General features: G+C 38.6%; 1 long non-coding RNA gene across 1 annotated transcript; it reads right to left on the bottom strand.

The window, feature by feature from the left end:
- Positions 1-1,200: 1,200 nt before the first annotated feature.
- LOC133009249 (uncharacterized) lies at positions 1,201-4,744 on the bottom strand. Its single transcript, XR_009680531.1, has 5 exons — positions 4,623-4,744; positions 3,672-3,817; positions 3,169-3,327; positions 2,927-3,022; positions 1,201-2,196 (listed from the first exon to the last, which is right to left on the bottom strand). It is a non-coding gene; the product is annotated as an uncharacterized LOC133009249 (long non-coding RNA).
- Between the last annotated feature and the right edge of the window lie 17,297 nt (positions 4,745-22,041).

The raw sequence follows: 22,041 nt of genomic DNA, 5'->3' as shown, positions 1-22,041 counted from the left end.
AACCTGAATAAGAGCATAACATGCGTCATGTTAAGCAACAATAGCAAAATTAGATTTGCTCTAAGCACGCACATGCATGGATGCTCTTACCTTTAATGTGTGATACTGTTTTGTGGCTTGAAATATAATAGGAATCATCTCCTTTTCACAGTTCACACTGTAGATATGTTTCATAAAAAAAGCTGTTACTTTATTAAAAACCTTTTCAGTGGCTTGCCTGGTTTGCTGCCAGGCTAATACTTGTCCTTCTGCTGGAACAAAAAGTAAAGCAGTGAATGCCAGAAAAAAAAGTCTGAAATTTGTAGTTTGCATGTCAGTTGCCTCTCAAAAATGCTCTAAACCGAAACCCTCAAAACCGCTTCTGTGTTGTTTATGCAAACAATTGTGTGAACAGCTCATCAGTGAAAGTCTTACCTTTTTTCTCTTTACCCACTATTCTCCACAGCAGCATGAATGATTGCTCACTATGTGATTTGAAGCAAGATACTGTTATTTTGACTAAAGAACTCTCACAGCCGTATTCAGGCATTGATGGCATTACTTGCTGAAACAGCAAACATATTATGCTCTGCTTCCCTTTCTGATAATGCAGAAGGAGCTGTTTGAGTGGAACCTGGAACCTGTCGGCTCCCCATTAAAACTGCTGCTGGGTATTTTAAGAGCGAAGCCGAAACTGATAAGGGAATTGGCCCATTGTTTCCCCTCTTGAAAGGCGTCAGCTTGGGTTTGCAAAAATTATTCCTGCCACTCCGTCACACTGACAGGACCTCAGAGAATATCACTGTTACTGCCACCGCTGCCACACTGTAAAAAAAGAAAAGTTGACTCAACTTAAAAAAGTAAAGCAACCAGCTGCAACGCTTTTTTGAGTTGACCTCACTTAAGGGCTTGTGAGTTGTGTCAACTTAAATAATTAAGTTCACTCAAAATGTTATATAGAGTAGCTCTGAATGGTGATGTTCTGTTAGACTAACTTAACATCTCCATTCAGAGCTACTCAAATCTACAAGTTAGGAATACTAGATTATATGCATGCTAATGATTTGAAAACATACATCAACAGAACTGGATAGTTTCAGTCGAGAGAACTTAAACTTAAACTTGAAATGCTTAGTTAACTCAACTTTGCTGCCCATCAGTTGAGCTAACTCAAGTTTACTCTATTCATACTGTTGTGGAAATTCAATAATAACAGCAAAATTCTATAAAGAATCTGTTTATTAAGAACACAGGGGTTAACATTATATACATCCAATAACTACAAAAAAGGCAACATTGAAATTGCAGCAGCAGGGATGCTTAAGTGAACTTGGTAACATTATACAATTATTTTCAAAGATAGAATATGTAAACACATAACAAAGTGCAGAATCAGCTCTCAATACTTTAGCTATAATATAGAAAACAGTATGATTGACACTATGCATCACAAAACATGTGTTAGTCAGATACTTGAGGAAACCACTGGCCAAACCCAGCAGTGAAGAAAGTGCATCCATAAAAAACATGTAACAAGAAACAAACGTGTTCAGTTGCAGAGATAACCAAATCCAGCACTTAGTAAACACTAACTTCCAATGGGAACATGGGATTCGTAGCAACACTACACAAACTTGTGTAGCTACTACTGAACTTGAAAACATATTTTGAGGAATAAAGTGACATGTCTATAGAAAGTGCATCCATAAAAACGTGTAACAAGACACAAACGTGTTTAGTTTCAGAGACAAACAAATCCAGCAGTTAGTAAACACTAACTTCAAATGGGAACATGGGATTTGTGTAGCTACTACTGAACTTAAAAACATATTTTGAGGAATAAAGTGACATGTCAATGTGTGCAAATATGTGCATTGAACACATGTCTATGTGTCATGGTATCGGGCTACTTTAACAAGTTGTTTTTCAGAGCCTGAACACGGGCAGAACACTCTGTGCCAAGGTTCATAAAAATCTTTTGAAGGGCCTCAAAAGTGTACCTCAACCCTTTGGGGTAGTCCAGGTTGAGGTTGTAGATGCATCCAAAGAGAAGGACAATGGCTGTACTGATGTCAGAGATGTCCTCCACAACAACCTTTTCCTCGATGACAAGGGCAATGTTGATTGTTCTGGGCATTGAGTGAGCTCTCCCAACATCATCTTCAACAATGGTGACTATGCCAAGTTGAACACCTGCAACGGACGTTTCCTCCGAGTCTGTATCATAGAGAAAACAAACAGACATTACTTAAATTTTTAATGTTTTCATCACCACATTTATAAATAAATTATATACCCCTGCCCATGAGTAAAGTGACATGCACCTTTATGAGTTAAACTTTGAGTGCAAGTGACCACTGTTCAAAATATGAAGAAATTTCCTAACGACAAATTTAAGATACATTAAAAAATACAATTTGTAAGGCCACCAGATAAATTTTGACCACCCAGATGTCATCAATTAATCCATGTGAAGGGATAATTTGTGCGAAATCTGGCATTTTTTTTCTAAAGGTGCTCTTAAAATTCAGCTGGTGTGCAGTTTAAAAGGTGTGGGATAATCCTTTGATTCCATAAGTGTTAACAATCCAAAAAGGATGGAAAATATCTCACCCTGACAGTGCATATAAAATCGGCCACAATCCAAACACTAAAACTTGCAGCAAAATTTACTGATTTAAGGTTTTTTTTAGGTCAACCCTCATAGATTACCTCTTGATAATGTGTTTTTACTTTTATTGTTAAAGATTTCAGCCTTAATTAGGGATAACTACTTATATTACATTAAAGGGAATATAAATAAGTGGTTTTATTGCATATTCCTATCAAATGAATGCGTTTGCTCCTTAATCAGAGATGTACTGGCCCCTTGTATATTTATATTGGCCCAGCTATTAAAAAAAATGGAAGAAAAAAACTTCAATGGTATAAACCGAAGTATTCTTACCAGACATGTCTTCAGGACGTTGCCTGGATTCTCCCTCAAATAGAGAGGTAGACCTCGGAGAGCTGTGGCCTTCCTTTGTGCAAGCACATTGGTTGTCTGAAAGACACAAATAAAGTTAAAAAAAATATACCATGGCCTGAAAATAAAATCACACCACACCTATTCACAATTTATGTTAATGTCTGTTTGCAATGTGAAAATGCACTCTCAGAAAACCTTAATTTATCTCCTACTTGCATTACCTGTTCATCAAGGTTGTCAAGGAGGGCCTTTAAGTCCTTTCCTAGTGTCCTGCTACGTGTTCTGTAAAGCTTTATCAGGTTTGAGGCGTGTGCATCCAAAGATGTGAAGAATGTCTTCTTTAGATCCACTTGAGTGATTCAAAAAAACTCAGCATATATCTAAGAGAGGAGAAATAACAGTATTAGTGTTAATACAGACTCCAATTACAGAAGGTGCCCACATTGTACAGTTATAAACTAAAAAGGTTTGCTACATCCGGAAGCTGAGCAGAATGGTGGAATTGGTAGAGCATTTAGGACATTACACATTATATAAAAAAAAAATCTTACCAACAGTAAACAATAAACAGTCACATGCTGCCTCAAATGAGTCCTTAGATGGGCTATGTATTTCTTTGGGGCACAGATGTCTTTAAAGTCACACAATTGACAAAAAAAGGTGACTTCTACTTCAGTTTTTCTGGACTTTGTGTGTACTCTTGAAAGGTGGCATTTTAACCCACCGCTTGTTTTGAAAGTGCAGCAGCAGTCAGTGTACAGGCACGGCAGTGGCCAGAAGCGTCCCCGGTAGTGGCAAAGTCGGTAATGCTTGAGGAGAATATCCTGATTAGGGTGCGAGAACTTGCACTCCTAACACTGCATCCAAATCCTGTGAAACAAGGAAAACACATTTAGTTTATGAGTTTAACACCACCCAAATGAACAAACTCAATTTGGCTGAGGCAGAGGTAGGCAACCTTTACATCAAAAGAACCATTTTGCCCACTCTTCGCCCAAATAAAATTTGTCTGGAGCTGAGAAACATATTTGATAAGAAAGCTTATAAAGTTGCATTTATGAAATTATAGAACAATAAAGAACTGTTGACTTTTATAGCTATTTTTACCTGTTACAAAGGAAAACACCAAACTCTTATGAAGAGAAGAAAAATACAGAGGCAAGTGTAGGTGTACTTTGAAATAAATTAAACACAGAACTATGTAGGGCTATTTGAGTTACATTTCCCCATATTTATGGGAAATGTATGAAATAAGTAGTTATTTTGAAATAAATAACACGTGAACGAGCTCTGTATGAAAGCTTAATTGTTAAATTCACCGTTATGCTAAGATTCAAACAGAAAAGACACCAACAGACGACACATACCCCAGTATACACAAGGAGAAGATCATCAAAATTTACCATTATTTTATTGATAACTCAACTTAACACGTTGGTAGTTTATAAACGTAGCACGGTGGTTTGGGTGGGGTTGGTCTACAGATAACTTAAAGTAAGCAAACACGTGGCTTTCACATGTAGCTGAAAGTTAGCAAACACGTGGCTTTCACGGGTAGCTAACAGGTAGATTTTATGGATAGCTTACACATGTAGTTTTGTAAACGTTGTGAATCATTGCATTCGAAAGACAACGGGTCGCAGAATAACCAGTAAAATAGCGGCGGGAGTCTTACCTAGTTAGTGCTGGAAGAAAGTGAGGAGGACACGCAGCCGTAGGACATGCGGTCGGAGGACATCAGTCGACAAAACTTGCCGTCGGGCGATATCAGGCGGCGGAACTTGCGATAGAAGGACGTGAATCTGACCAACTACACCCCAACATGTCCGGACAAGCCCACTCTACCTGAGAGCGCTGGGCTGGCGTCTCAAAACACGAGTGCGCAGTGACGCTGACTACGTCATGACGTCGCTTTCCGGACGCGGAAGCCACGCTGAAGCGCCGTGCAGCGCTTGCTCCAACATTAACCAACATTGTCCCATCATTAATCTTTTTTTTCACTGCACTTCTCCACTTCAATTATTAATTTAATGTCATCCATGTTGAAAAAGTTCTCCGCTGTTTGCTCCGTTAAATGTCGGCTGTCGAGGGTAAATTACGTATTCTCCACTCAAGCCTGTGTGGAGAATACGTAGCCCCACTCTCTCTTTTTATCTTTATCACTGCTTGTGTGGCTGCAATGGATGGGCATAGGGGGACATTTAATAATGTGGTTGGTAAAAGTGGTAAAATTGAAACTCCAAGACGACAGAAGGTGAATACAAAGTAAGGGGTAAAAAGAAATCTGAACATGCTATATATATATATATATATTTTATATGTGTGTGTAAATGTGTATAATAATAATACAAGACATAAATATATATGTTCACATATGTATATATGTTTGTTTGTGTGTGTGTGTTTATATATACATATCTAAGTAGATATATTCCATATATAAATGCATTCATATCATTCAATCTGAACTTATATTTTGCATCCCGGAGCTGGCTAAGCAATATTTGAAGTTTCCTCAACTTAAAATGTTCAGTTGACTGCACTACTTATTTGTAAACTTGAAACTTTGGGTTTGCTCAACATTTAAAAAAAAAATTTGCTCACTCAACTTTTAAAAATAAGTTAGACCAATGATTTTGAAGTTGGGCTTTTTACAGTGCACCGCCCTACCTCCACCACAGCATGCTGAGCAGCAAGTAGCTACACATGTTGCTCCTATGAAGCATAGTTCACAAAGACAACAAGGACACTTAACTGACACATTTATAACTGTCAGTCCGAGGGGATAACAGCAATTACAAAATAACCTGAAAGCCACTTCTCCTTCAACAATCTTGAGATATTCGCAGATAAACAAACAGAAACACACATCCAGTCTAAATAGAAACTGAGAAGCCCCATACAGGAAACAGGGTACTGGGGAAGATGAGTCACTGAAAAACACCATCTGCACTACATTTAACATTTAAACATTTCAAATGGAGAACGGGGGAACCAAACGAAGTGGAAAACTAGAGCAAGATAGACGATGGAGGTAAAACTCCTAGCAGCAAGCACAGCAGGAAAGTAATTTCAAGGGTAAGTGTATGATATAGTTCATAAAATAAACGTATGCATAAGTGAATTACGGATCAACAACAGCGAAGCCCCACGGATTAGAAAAAAAACAAAACAAACTTTTCTCAGTTTCTATCATGTGCTAGCATGATTTTACAAATCATCTCCTTGAGCATAAGTCTTTGCCACTGATAGCTCGGGACTTTCCTTCCCCCCGTGTCTGTGACAAGATTAGGCTATCTCTCCTTGTGCACATGGATGACTGACTCCTTGGGGCCGGTCACATCACTCTTTCACCCCCCCCCCCCCCCCCCTCATCCCAAGGCAGAAAACATTTCTATTTTCAACAAGATTAGGTCTCTCCACAGGCCACCTGACAGGCAAAAGCATCACCCGTATGGCACACGCCCCCCCCAGGCACACGGCAGAACATATCCTGGCCTCGGTGACTAACAGGGATCCCGGGGAGTGTACCTTACAGTGGCATCCACTGTGGGTAACCCGTTTCTAACTTCTTTACAGCATCTCACAATCACCCTGTCGCAGACATTAACCCCATCTATCGGATGGGACAGAAAAGTGTTCACCGTCTCTGATAACAAACCACATGTAATTTCAGAGGATCAACTGGTTCAATATCCCACATTTTAAAACCTCTGACTAATTTCAGCAGACAGATGCAAATAAACAAATAAAAAAAGTTATGATGGCAGTTATAAGTAGGTTCCAAATTATTGGTACACTCATGGTGTTCATAAATGCAGTAGCCCTGTAGCAGTTTCTCTTATCTTCATTTGAGGATAAACTTTCAGTCAGTGTGTTTTGTAGTATTCCAATAGATTCCCTTAATCTGGCCTCTGTAATCTGTGACTAAAAATCCCTCAAACAAGGGATTTGAAGTAGATACATTTAAAAATAACACTTTGAATATGAATATTTTATTCAAATATATTACAAGCCCTAATAAATCAGAGCAGGAGAAGGAATTGGGAAGATTTAACTAAAAAGTTGACAGTTTAAACACACAGTAACTTCGTAGAGTCTGTAAGTAGGACGCTCCCGACCTGCACTATAAAGGACTGTAGAAAGTCACCCACAAATTCAGGGAGGAAGTTTTCGTGCTGATTAAACAGGCTTTCAAACCTTGTTTGGTCCGAACCTGCAGACTTTTCAGTTTAGTCCAAAACAAAATACCATGGATGAAAGTCTCCTTGGAACATGGTCCGGACTCCGGACTGGCAAGTTACATTTAGTCAAACAAAAATGTGAAAGCATTGTTTGGGGGATAGTTTGGATTTATGGACCAGGAAGTTGAGTAGGTATTAAACAGTAAGAGAAGTGGAAGCTCTTGCAGGAGTGCTGGTCATCAGACGCACGCTGACTATCATGTACAAGTAGACAAATCCCAGGTAGGCAATAACAAGAGGACATACATCTGTCAAAATTCCTTAGTCTGCGCCCTAAATTACAATGCCAAACTAAAATTAAGTGGATCGAATGCTTTTATTCAATGTAACAAAGACATTACCTTGGTCTTGACCTTTATCCAGACTTTGTACGCTGGTGTGTTTGGGGATGACATGTTTAAATGATAAACTTTCTCTAACCCAATAAAATAAAAAAGGAAATCAGCAGAAGCTGAATTAATCTACAGGCATGATCATAAATATGAACATCTGTGTATACAATGGAATACGTAATCAGTTTTCCCCTTGTTCCAACCCAAATCTATATTCACAATCTCCATAAACATGATCAGTCAGCATTTAGTGGGTACACATATTAAAATCATCTGTCTTTAGACTCACAACAATTCAACAACTAGGAACTATTTCAAAATGGGCTCAAATTGAAGTTTAAAAAAATTACATGGATTACATTTTTCAATTATTTCTACTCTAATGGGAATATTTAGGAATAATACATGTTTTTCTGCTTCCTTTTAGACAGTTACAAGCTGTAGCCCATAGCTTTGCATAGCATGAAGACTGGAATCAGTTAAAAAAACAATAAGCTCACTAATGAATATGTTTTATCTTCTAAATTTCTCTTTCTTTTTAATTGTGGACAGATATTTATCTTTACTACACAATACAACATTAAATATTGCACATTTATGTCCGCGGCATTAAACCAAATGAGAACGACAAATGTTTTCATTTTGAGCCAACTGCCTTTCCTCTGTTCCACTGTCACCAAAGGGAAGCCGAGTGTTTCTCAAACCAATCAATATTACATTCTCTTTGTACTCCCTCCTCCTCCCTCTCCTCAAAAAGTAAAATAAATATATAAATGAATACATAAACATCAAATCCCCAGCTTTATTTGTGTCCTGGAGGTCACGGCCGTGCTGAAATGAAAGCAAAGAAAATCGAAGACCCTCTGCGCTGATGGTTTCAGGAAGCTGAACACACTCCTCTGGTTGAGCATTATTTTCAGTCAAATCATATTATCCTAAAAAGATGCCTGAAGTGTGATTTGATTAAAATATTTTCACGGCAAGCGTAGGGAGAAGAAGTTCAGGGATAAAGTGCCAAGTGAAGCACCTCTCAGACATCGCAGGTTAATAAAAGAACACACTCAACCTTGACATCCTGTATTTTGGCCTCGTATTCTTCCTCAGACAGTTTCTAAAGTCTTAGTACTGTTAAATTACATGATTCATTGAAATAAAACTTTGAAACACATGTTTGATTAATTGAAGAACATTGAACTTCTTGAAACTTCTTGGCAGGTGTTTCACCTGCTGAGCACCAGAATTATCGCAAAAAAAACACTAAAAACAAACAGGACAGGTTGCAAACAACCTGAAATTAGAGTTGTGAGTCTGCATTTGCACCTTCCAGCATTTTTTTTCTGCATTTCACATCTAATGTGCTGGAATGCAGAGCAACAGCCACAACAGAAATGTGTCACTGATCTAACTCTTTCTGTCTGCATTATTTGCTAGCTAGAGATGAAGCTGTGAAGGACGCAACACATTTTCCTGCACAAGGGTCAATCACCACACAACATGTTAAAATTCATCTATGTGAGGAATCGATGAGTGGTCTCATTTACATCTTAAGTTTACAAAAACCTTGTAAAACTAAGGATCAACACAGAGCAGGTGAGGCTGTGACAGCAAAAAGCACAATGTTGAGCTGAGGAAGATTGATGAAAAGAACAAGATGATCTTTCCAGAATGTACTTCATAGGAAATCTCAAGCATTTCCCATAAAATATAAAAGAGAAAGTTAGTTATCTAAGTGTTGCAGACACAATATACCGGAATTTACCGGATGTTAAAATATAACTCTTTAAACCTAAATAAATTGGTTAGATTATCAAAAATGTCCTTTTTCTAATAAGCCATCAAATGATCTACATTCTTACACTTCTTCTGATCCCTATGAAACGCCTCTGCTGTGATTGGCCTCCATGTCAACAACAGCAACAAAGTTTAAAGAGGCTAATATATTGAATGTCATGTCATTGGGACTTTAAGAGTTTTAAATATTCATGTTTGTTCCCTCTCATTTGGTGGTCTCAGAGTTTTGCATTTCATTGACTCTTCAAAGGAACAGTGTGACCGGCTGACATCAGCTAAAAACAGCACAGGCTCTATAGTGTCCCGTTGATATGTGCAGCTGATATTTATATCTGTATATATATATAAGTTAGTACCGGCAGGCCACACTAACATTATTAAAGACTAAACTCACTCTCATTCAGACTTGTTTGGCATCTTGCTAACGCTGCTAAGCCCATCATAAAGCCTCGTGTCCCAGTGCTGGCAATGGTTGACGAGATAAATACGTACTTATGTTGATGTATGATAAAGACGCATTGATGCATTTTTCCTATTTCATGTTGAGTTTTTTGTGGTAAAGCATACATGATGAAAGGGACATAGCTACGAGAAATCTGGGTCAGCTCTGCTATTTTCACAGACTTGCAGTAAAACTTCCAGCACCTGTGTTGTTGAATCTGTTCTTCTCAGCTGACCTTAATCACAATGTCTTTTTTTAATATGCCTGTATATTTTAAATTGTAATGCACTGTCAGAGGTGAGAGTGCACAACTCTAAAGGGGATCCAGGGTTAAATGATTCCAAGGGATTTGCATTTCTGTTTCGGATATCAAATTTCTCAAGGTCACATGAGCGTAGGGCGTATCTCTAATTACGAGAAACCAACATTTTCACAAATGTTATTGAGGTACTTGTATCATTGAAGGTATTTTTCATAACAAGTGTTTGCTACAGATTGAACAAAGTGAAGTGCTTTGACCCTTTTGGCTCAATTATTATCTTAAATTACAGCAGGACCAAGAGTGGGACCTACACTTGTTGATTAGTAGTTTATCTCGACTATAAAACCTAAATCACAATCAAGTCTGTTCACTTTCTGTCAGGAGAGAACTCTGCACAAGTCATGTCCATGCATCACTACATGGATGCAGGGAAATTGAGTGTAATGTTTTGTCGTTCTACATCAGGCAAGACGCCACCTGTTTGCCTCCCTCCATTTGTCATGATTTATCACACGAGTTCAAGCTTCAGTCTTGAATACTCATGCTCATAGTCAATTCCTTTTCTGAGCTTATGTATGGCACATACATACGGTGGAGCAAAGTGCTGCATGATCTGATGTCAGTCACCGGAACTGGAGGTCCCGGCTGGGGTTTATGTTTTGCTGATGGTGCACAGTGATACTCACTTAAAGTGTCTAAGGAATGAGTTACTTGTCAGTCTGTATGATGGACTGGTCCCATTGGTCCCTTTAAACCGGGAACAGAAAACGAACAAGAAATAGTAACATCGCCCTCAACCTAAAAGAGGTAAAATCAAGAATCCCTCAATGGTCACCTGTGTGTGACAGTAATATTCTCATAGTCTTAAATGTATATCTGTAAAACTGTAGTTTCTATAAACAGCTTCTGCATGTGAGTATGCAGAATCTGTAGGCGAGGCTTTGACTTTGGGGCTGGAAGCCTTCTGGTTTCTGTTTAAAGTTTCTGTTTTGTTTGAGCAGGATTCAGTTGCCTGCAGATAAACAGTACATGTGGAGAGCAAGAGAGGTGGAGAACATTGACTGCAATTCATCCGATTTTTCAATATTTCTGCATTCATATGCAGATAGCTGTTAATAGAGATGAGCCAAATGCCATCTAGAAAAAACATCTAAAAAACATGTAACTGTTTGTGCTCGACTCGGACTGTAAACACTGTAAGGAGAACACACACACACACACACACAACAGTTAACCTCCGATGAGGGAATAGAAAACCTGACATGCAACAGTAATTTCTTGCTCGCCGAGTTTTCATGGCGCCCTTGATTTAGTGGTTCATGACTCGTGCACCTCCCCCCTTCCTCTCTCTCTCTCAATTTTAATGACTCAATTTAAAAGTATTCCACAATAAACATAATTATGGAAACCTATAGCAAAGTCCGTGTCGTAACGTTGAAAGATGCAGTGAAGCTCAATCTGTAATTGAAAGGCAGCAGTTTAAATGGGGCAGATAAGGGAGGTGTCCGGGGAGCGTCGCCGGTAATCAACTGATGAACCATTAATTAATTACTCATTTGTGAGGAGCAATCTACAAAAATTGTAATTGTGGTGTTTCTCTGTTTAAATATGAGTTGTGCCTCTCCGAAGGCAAAGGATCCAGTGGTGCCTAAAGATATTAATTTATGTTTTGGTCATTTGAGGGCACAATGAAAAATCGGCGCTCCGTCTCGATTCCCCATTTACACCACTCCATACCAATTTCTAGATAATCCATCAAATAATTTGCTGCACACAAGCAAATTAATCTTCACTGTATAATTAGAATGTCATTAAGAAGCTGTGTACTCCTGAAAATGATGCCTAAGTGATTTCATGAATCATTCGGTCCGAGATGTTATGAAAAAACAGATGTTATATAGAATCTAATGCCTCTCACAGCAAAGAAAAGTTTATCTTTGCTAATTGTTAAGTGAACACGTTGGCACAGGAATTTCTGGGTTCATGTGACACTATACAAGATTAGCTCAAGCTATTATTTTCCATTTAATCCAACAGAAAACAAAAAGCAATCAAATAGAAAACAATATGTCACAGTATCTCATACCCTTCATATGTTATAAACGTCCATTTATGTCTAATGAGTTTTAATCAGCCACAACAAAAGCACCTTGAAATTACAGGAGATACACACAGCTGGCATTCAGTACATTGTAAATACAAGTTTAAACTAATTGCAACATATTTTTGTATCTTATTAATTCTGCAGTAAAGACAAATAGGTCATAAATTGCCTTTAACCGATACCAATCAATTACTGATATTTCATCGGTCAATAAAATATCTAAATTTGACTTTCAAAGAGTTTGCTGCAATTGAATGAGTCACTCTCTGCATATTTAACAACAAGACAACTTTCCCAACTCTAGTATACTCATATTGAATATACAGTGCATTGTATTCAAGTTCCTGACGGCTGGTCTCCACATTTTTCAGTAATTTTCCAAATGCATGTCTGTCTCATAACAATGCCCTCACTTACTGTAATTGCAATCTTGGCTGGCTGTCTGTCAAGACATATTTATAGCATTGAAAAAAGTTCACTGAAAGGATGAAGTTGTCAAACTATTTTACCTTCTAAGCATATTAAAAGGTAATCATCCGTTTAGTGCTCATAAAAAGCACCAGCTACTCTTTGATGACCGAGTCGTTTTACTCCGTGAGGGGTTAGTCTGATAAAATCGCAGAGAACTACAATGGCAGCTTTAATAAGGTAAACAGTTTATGGACACAGTGCCCCTGTTAGGGTTAGATCAACAGCTGAACGACTGGACTGGGTAAAATAAAAGTACTGACACAGGGACAGTGTCAGCTTTTCCATCAAAATGAAGGCAGTAAAAAGAAATTGGATGATTTTAACTTTAAAACTCCTCCTGAGGAAATACAGTAGATTAAGATATCCCATACAGTACAGGCTGTATATCCCTGTGACAGACTGTGACAGCCATCCATTCCATCAATCAATGGGGATGCGGTGGGGAAATGAGCTAAGAGGAATAACCAGCCTTGGAAAAATGTACAACGTGGAGGTAAATGATTGCACATTTAAATCGCATAATATATCAACTCATCTATACATATCCACTAGATGCACACTTACGCCTAGAATGTTTTGGTGCGAGCATCTCGAGAGAAGATCCATGCATAGTTGGGCCATTATTGCAGAGTAGTTAGAATACTGAAACCGCCTTGTGCCCTCAAATTGGAAACCTGGTGGATTTGCAATCTTGGGATCAAATAAATCATCTACATCATAGGGGATTTACAACTTTTGCTCACAGAGAGTTCAACATACAGCTACTAAAGTAGTGGTATATGCGAAGATTAGTCTAGTTGTGATTGTATAATAAGAAGGTAGAGCATAACTTTATGAGTGAGTATGAAAATCTAACATTAACCACATTAGATCTGATGCTATTTATACAATATGTTTGTATCACAGCAGAGCTCCGTTTTACCTTCTAATTCCACAAATGTCCTGCTGCCTGCTCAACTGTCCATCTTATCTGATTGCCACTTGGCGTGTGTTTTGTTAAAGACCTGAGGAAGTGCACTGTTGAATTTGGTGCAATTGAGACACATGATATGTTCAACATTAACAGAACCTAGACAGGCAAAGAGTGCCTTGCAGTGAGTGAGGGTGTGACTCAACAGTCAGTCTGTGGACCGAGTTAAACATGTCTTCTTCTACATCCTCGGGTAAAATACAGCATTGGCCGACAACTGGGGGCTCGGGGGTCAAATCTGTCCCACCAGAACATTTTGATCATTTGATAGTTAATGGGACAGACTGGCAATAATGTCGACAGAATCAGCAAATTATCTTTAAAGTAAAAGCTTAATGTTCATTTTGCTGTTAACCAAGCAGAACTACAGAGGTTTTATTTTGAAAAGCTGTGACCTTGGGTTTGAAGATTATGAAGGTTGCTTTAAAGCATGAAACTCAATCATTCAAACTTATATATAAACTACACACTTGATCAGAACTCACTTTTCACTTTTGCAGTTTAAGAAAGAAAACTGCAACCAGTATAACCACAGGAAAAGCAAACAGACCATTCCAAACAGGCAGGTTTACAACGGACACTGCACTAGTTATAAACAAAGTAACAAATTAGCTATCAATACATGCACTTCCTCTTGAGTGTCTGTCTCTGCATCCGAATAGGAGGCTGTCCCATGATTTAATGGCAGCATCATAAAACCTAATATTACCTAGCCTGACTGCAGCAGGAAAAGAACACCACCATGACAGATGCTGTACTGTAGCCGCTGGCCAGATGTTCCTGTGACGTTACAGGAAACAGACCGGCTCTCACCTTGAACCATCCTCATCAATGAGGTCGTCAAAATACATCGCTTTCTGCTGACTCAGCATCACGACTGCATCGCCAATGCCACTGGCATCCGGGCCTCTGTTTACCCCTCTGCAGAAAGATTGCCAGTCCATTGAAAATCAACATCATGTCTTTTTCTTCTGTGCAAACAATCAATAAACCCTCCTTTCCCCTTTATTAATTATTTCATGGTGACAACCAAGTCCCGAGACATACATACTGTTAGTGTTCCCTCACTGATGCTTAGGACAAGATTTATATTAGTGCTGCATCCTGATACCATATTCACCACATGGCACCAGAAGCAAAATAGCCAATTTTATACCCAGAGACGTTTAATTCACAAATGGATTGTGGAGGGGTCCAAGGAAAAGAAAGTACAAAAGAGACAAATTCTGGAGCAGCAGATGGTTGAAACGACTCGAGAGTTTGGTGTGAAACAACTTGAGATTTAGTGCATGACTAACAACAACACAGCCAAAAGCACTTGAGCTTATTGCATAAGCCTAAATGAGATGAAGTGCAATGGAGTGGCATTTCAGGGTCTGGAGATTAACAGCAAATTTTAATTTGTGTTCCACGAAGGCGTCCAAGTCCTGACTGACTGGCTGGGGCTCAGAAACAATTTGAATAATTTTTAGGCAGATAAATTATGAGATGCCGACACATTTTAATACAGTCACCTCCTCTAAGTGGCTAGAATATGGAATTTGTTTCTTGTTTTTAATTTAAGGCGAGCCAGGGAAACTTTAGACTTTGCTAAAAAGCACATCTCTTGACTAAATGCTATAGAGAAAGAAATATGCATTTTAATCATGAGTGTGCAGTTGAAATATATGGCTGTTATAGCAAAGTCTCTAGTGTATAGTGCGTGTATAGTACTAAAGTTGTACGATAAGTACTGTACGTTTTTGTCACTAATTATGTTAGTCAGTAGTGAAGTGGAATAGTTCAGTATGTGACCTTTAACTAGTATAGGTATTTATAATAAAATCTACATACTGGTGATGGTATTCAGATCCTTCAGTTATGTGTAAGTAAAAATAAAAATAACCTATGATGATAAAAGTCAAAATCATGCTATCCGAGCTTAGGTAAAAAAGTATGATCAGCAAAATGTGCTTTAAGTATCAAAAGCCAAAGTACCTATGCTGTAAAACTGATATGTGGTTATACATTACATTGCTAAGTGGCATAGTAAGCAAGTACAAGTACCTCAAACTGTACTGTACTGTACACTACCTGAGTGAATGTACCAAGTGACGTCCCACCACCGCTATGAACTGTCATTGAGCTGCTTTCGAAATTTAAAATGGTTTTTCACTTGATAATATTTCAATTAATCAATCAATCTGTCATAATTTCAAAGACTCAGTGTATTATTTTTAAACTTTATCACAAATTACATTTAGTTTTTTTATGGTAGGACTGTGCTTATGTGCATATTTTATTGAATAAGCAGCAGTTAGCTTCTATGTGCCTCAAATGCTTGGTCACACTGTGTGAAACTTTACTATTTGTATTGTTATGAAAAAGAAAATCTGCACTTAAATGACTTAAATAAAATATGATCACATCCCTCATGGGGTTTACATGGGTTCCTAAGATCTGAGCCCTGTGCAGTACACAGGAAGACCCCTGAGATTTGTTCCCCCCCTCTCGATAGCCTTATCTGTGATGTGTAACTGATGAGCTCCTGAAAGACTCTGTGGGGTTTTGCCCGTATGGATCAACTGACAGGAGGATGGGGAGCTCGGTCCATTTCTCTCTCACTGGGAGATAAGCGCTGTCTGTCAGCTTGATTGACGTATTAAAGAAGGGTGGCCTCGGTCATTGTGGGGAGGACTTGACTTCTGGATAGCTTTCCCAGCAGTTCACAGGATTGGATTTTGATATAAGCAAACCATAAACACACCATAAATATGTATAATGGTTTTGCAGCATTCTTACAATAAGACCTGTAAATTGAATCGTGGATTTTAGCCTGGACCACAATGTAATGACTCAAGATCCAGGGTGCATGTCTGGCATTATTGATCGCAGTGGAGGTAAACAGCATAGAAGTATTATGTGTCTTTAATTTAAAAAGGTGACTCATCTCATTAGTTTTAATTTGATTGCAGTTATTTTGGATTCTATAGCCCTTTGGCATCACTTAGGAGGCTTTCAGACACTGAATTACAGAGTTCGACCAGACTTTCTCCACAAGGGGGGTATGTGCGAATGCAAATATCCGAGTGAGCGCATCCACTGTTTCAACCTTCTTTCTCCATCTGGCCCCCTACAATAAAGTCCACAGAAAGTCCGGAGGAGCTGACGTGAGAACACAGCAGGAGACTCACTGTGAGCGAGTGGGTGTGCTGATGACAGTTCTGACGTGCAAACTGAAAAAAGGACACAAATATCTCTGGATGAAAAAGTGGAGGCATACGAGACACCGACAGAGACGTCAAGAGAGTTTGTGGTGATAGGAGATGAAGCTCTGTGTCAATGTGCTGTGAACAAAAAAGCGAGTTAATCCAAAGCAGATATAAACGTCACATGCTGCCTCCGCCTGCTGCCTCACCCCCTCACCTTCATCCTCCGGAGAATTCATCGTTGTTATGGTGAACGTGTCCGAGTGGAGAATCTCCCGCTGCGTCGTTCATGTGTGAAAGGCAAACTCTGGATCGAGTCCAGCCCTACCTCTCCAGTGGGGTCATGTTTGAAATGGTGTTCCCACAGAACTCCAGATAATCTCCTGAAATTATCCAGAAGGGCTGTGTGTAAGACCGCAAATGTCCAAGTCAGTGACTGCGGACATTCTCCTGAGTACTTACTCTGTGGATAGTGTTTGAATGAGCCCGTGTGAGAAATCAGCAGGAGATTATCTGGAGGATGAACCACAAGCGAGCGGTTGCATTGATGACGTTTCTAACACGCACATATTACAAAACTATAAGAAAGTACTATAAAAAAATTATACAAATGTCACAAACCTCTGAGGTTGAAAAAGAGGAACCACACGCATAGAACACCAAGGAAGATGTCAACGAGATTCAAGCAGCACATCAGCGCCAGTGTGGATGTGCTATAAACCAAACAAGCGTGATCTCCACAGAAGGATTTATACTTTATGTCCTGCTTCTGCACTACCCCTCACCTGAATGCTCCGGAGAAGTCGGTGTTATTGTGAACACGTCTGACAGGCCGCTGCTTAAATGAGGCTTCTATTATTTAGCCAGAGAGCAGAGAGGAGTCATAAGGAGACGAGCATATCAAAGCACTAACAGGGCTCTGTGTTGCATTTCCTGAGTTTTTCTATACTCTTAACAAGTGATTGGTTTCCATAAAATGTTTAGTGGTAAATCCCGGTGCGGGGAGTCACATTAAACACATTCACATCACAACACCGCCAAGGAGGTTTCGCCTGACAGAAATTAATGATAAGCGTTTCAAAGCCGCACTGTCTTCCTGGTCTGTTCCTTGTTCGACAACACATAGCATTGCAACAAGCAACAAAAAAAAGGTGTCTGAGAAAGGAAACCCATTCATAATGCAGCCGCGGACTCACACAAGGCCTTATACATCAAAAGCTGGACGGGCCGGGCTACCGAAAATCACAGAGGCTGTTTTGCATTTACCTCTCCATCCTTCAAAAGCCGTGTGGGCACCAGCAGGACTGGGAGAGGCCACAGAAAAGTAATTGGAAATTCAGGCCCACACCAGAGGCCACCATTTATCAGACAGAGATAGGTACAGTAGCATTTTACCCAACTACTTTTTGTGTTAAGAGGATTGATAGTCGTTCACAAGTGGTTTGATACAGATGACTTTTGTGATGCAGCAGGGCAAGTGCAGCTTTTTTTCATATTTGCTCAGACTAAGCTTTTACTCAGCTGTCTTCATTTGTTAAGCAAAGCTGAATAATAGTAAAAAAAAAAATCGATCAAAATGCTGCATCACTACATGCACAGTCCCCTATTACGTTAAGTATTTAATCTGTGTATTTACAAGTGTATAACTGGGTCATTTCCCTCCAAAAATAAAACCTAACACTCACTAATTCGACGTGAATAGAAACAGAAAGCATTGTGCACCGTCACTGACAGAGCAGGAATGTTTTATTTCATGTGGATTAATCCTTGTGCTCCTCATACATGTTCGAGTCTGCCACCAGACAGGCGGGTCAATCGGGTTGGAGACTTAAAATTGCCCAAAGTTATGGATGTGAGCGACTGTCTTTCTCTGTTACAGCAGCGATGAAGTGACAAGATGCCCAAGGTTTTACCCTGCTTCCCTCTCTGCCCCATGGCAGGACTCTTCCAGACAGATTCGGTACATTATGATCACTTTGGACAGTGCAGTCTCATTCAGACCCCACCCTAGAATTTATAAGTTAGTGACTCACTTAATGTTATTTATTCATTTTCCTCGTTGGTTCTTTGTTTTGGCCACAAAGAAACCCACTCTCCTTCATATTAATATTGATCTTACAAAGGCTGCGTAGCTAGAGATATCTGGGCAAATTGTTCTTTGTTCATGCATATGCTTACAAAGCCAATTAATATTTGATAATGTTATATTTCGGGTTTTAACAGAAGCATATGTTTAATCAATTTATTGATTATTCTCTTAATAAACTGATTCATTGCTTGGTCAAAGTGTCTAAGATCACAGAGATAATAACTATTTTATGAAAATCCAAACATGTGACAAGCTGGAACCAGGCAATGTTTTGTATGAGTGATGGCTGAAAAGATAGTTGCAGATTATTTTGCTGCCAATCAACTTATTGTTTAATTAACTACAATGGTAATGAGTTGAGCACTACATCTCTGTCAAGGCTGAACAATCCCTTTAAATCAGTCAAGATGCACCAAATTTCACTTAGGCAAAGATATCTGTTCCCAAAATTTTCTGGATTTTTTCCAATAAGATCCATGAGTTCTTCACTGGGAAAAATGTGAAAACAATGAAAAGCACCCAATCTTATAATTTTAATAAAAGGGGGAAAAAACTGGAACCCGCCCCCTGATGTGGACCTGCACAAAACTTTTGATGGGTTATTCCCTGACACATCCCACAGCCTTCTACCAACATGCATGCCAATCCAGTCAGTTGTTTTTGTGTGATCTTTCCTTCAAACAAAGAAATCCACCAATCTTCCTGGCAGATGCAATTATTCATTATCCATTTAGCTGTACAAAAAACAAAGCAAGAAAAAACAGTGAACAAAACCATGAGTTTTTTCACTCCTGACATTTTACCCTTCACTTTCTTTTAACAAATAATAATTTACAAAACTGTATTGATCCTTACAAGCTTCAATTTTACACCCTGAATTTGTATTGACAAAATCATAGCAGCTGAGTTTCTTTTTCTTATGAATGTATATATCCACTGCAATAATGGCTTCACAAATTAAAAGCTGCACTTGCCCAGTTACAAAACAGTTGTCCTTTAAAGGTTCCCTGATACCTGCCATTAAAGTGATTAAAAATGGGCTCTTTATTCAGCTGTTTTCAACCCGCGATCAACTATGAAGTATCCTCTTATCTTAATAAATGTAACTATAGACAAAAAAAAAAATTATAAAGTTATTTAACAACTTTTTCGGGGATTGTTTACAAATAAGAAATTATGACCTACATTTTTTGTCCCTTATTCCCTTTCCAAAGTCTACACCTACTTCCTGTTTACCGGAGGAACATCAGCCATCTGTGAGCCATTATCATCAGAACCCAAGACTGACAGCCTGCTGGCGTGCACGGAGCGGCGTGATGGAGTGAAAAGGCGCAGACACTATTTTATTGTCAGGACAGACTTAAAGGTGACAGGAGAGGTGTTGAAACTGTGATTGATTGTGCTCACAGCCAATAGAGCCCAATAACACACAGCTGAGCCAAACCACCTGGATCAATATAGTATCAGAGAGACATTCGTTTGTCTTTTCTGTGAGAGCTTTACAGAAAAAGTCCTGTGCACTTGGTGATGACTTCATGTGATAATTGGCTTCCATTATAATTAGGCATTGTTTATTGTTTGTCTAAGTATAGAAAAGAAGCTAGATTTCACATGTTGTGCAACTTGTGAACAATAGACACCCACTGAAATCCCTGCATTATATAATATACATGGGAGTGTAACACAAAAGTTATTCTTGATTATTTTTTTAAAGGGGTATTCTTCACATAGCAACTGTTTAACCTAATGGAATTAAAACTGACTAATGTCCAGTATTTTCTAATTAATCTTCAACTACAAATCACATATACTTCTATAATTTCAGTAATGGCATAACACTGAAAGGTCACCTCCCCAAGACCAATTGGGAACTATTTTTATACTAAAATACCAGCACTAGTTTTCTGCTGTGAGCAGATGGCTATGTGGATAATATTGAGTAACAGTGTTTTGTTTTTTTTAAATGTCAAATTTTAATGGTTCGCAGAAACAAAGTGAGGAACCAAATTCCCTTCCTCTTCACTGTGTTACTGGAAGAGATCTCCAAACCTCTGATAACAACAAGTTTTATAAATATCATTACATGGAGGGACTAGACACTCAAACAAGATGGCTCCTAATTTGTTCTCTTATAAGTGGAAAGTTGCACAAAACACATAATTAAAAAAAAATGTTTTGGGATGTTTCCTATATAAGTAATTACTTTAATTTGATTGTGATGTGCCACAGCAATCCCTGGTCCCATCGCATGTCCCATGGTCTCAATTGGGGAAAAAAGCAGCAGTATCAGATCATTCCTCATTATCTACCTTGAGTTCTTTTTTACCCAGGTTAATTCAATACAATTTCATTCAAACACTGCGTGATTGTCCCTCAAGTCTGTGATGCAATCTGCTGCTTCACTGCAATATGGTGACAGAACAATATATATGGAGATTTTTAACTGCACAAATTACATTTCTACAATACGCCTCAGGCATTTCCTACTTATGTGACATGCTATGATGATGATAATATAGTTCCATATGTTAACTTGGAATCCAAGTAATGCAGTGTTAATTAACTGTTCAATCCATTTAAAAAATGGTGGCCTCAAGTGGGGAACTGTGGATGGGAAATCATTAAGTAAGTTGTAATTATAGTAATGTACTTAGTCATCTCCATATAATATAAAATATAATAAAGTATATGGGGTATAATATTTTGTAATAATTTTTTCATCAACCCTTATAAAAGCCAAAATTTAAATGTGATCATTTTTTTTATGAACTATGTATTGTATGAGCTAAATACAGATGGAACAAATGTAAGCACATATATTTTACATGTACCCTAAAGAGCAGCAGGTGAACCTGTACACACAAATATTTAAACTATAACAAACAAGACAGGATTTAAACGTCAGAACTTTCCTCCGCTGACATGTTTATGAAATGATCTTGAGACAACAACAGGAAACAGAACTACAAGAGTTTATGCAGTTTTACGATAAATACAGCAGAACACCACGTCACACTCAATACCTGAATGACTGAGTTGAGAGGATACAACTCAAACTCAGTATTGCACTTTGCAGTACCAGATTGCAGTGTTGCATCACTGCAGAGAAAGAAGATTATCTAGTCCTTCCACTTCAAAAAAGATTTACCTCGGGATAAATGTGTGAGTGGTGTATACCTGAGCACACTCCTCACTGCACAA

Source organism: Limanda limanda, chromosome 8 (genome assembly GCF_963576545.1).
Source record: "Limanda limanda chromosome 8, fLimLim1.1, whole genome shotgun sequence".
Taxonomy (NCBI): Eukaryota; Metazoa; Chordata; class Actinopteri; order Pleuronectiformes; family Pleuronectidae; genus Limanda; species Limanda limanda.
The sequence above is the reverse complement of the archived record's forward strand: the minus strand, read 5'-3'. Positions and strand labels throughout refer to the sequence as shown.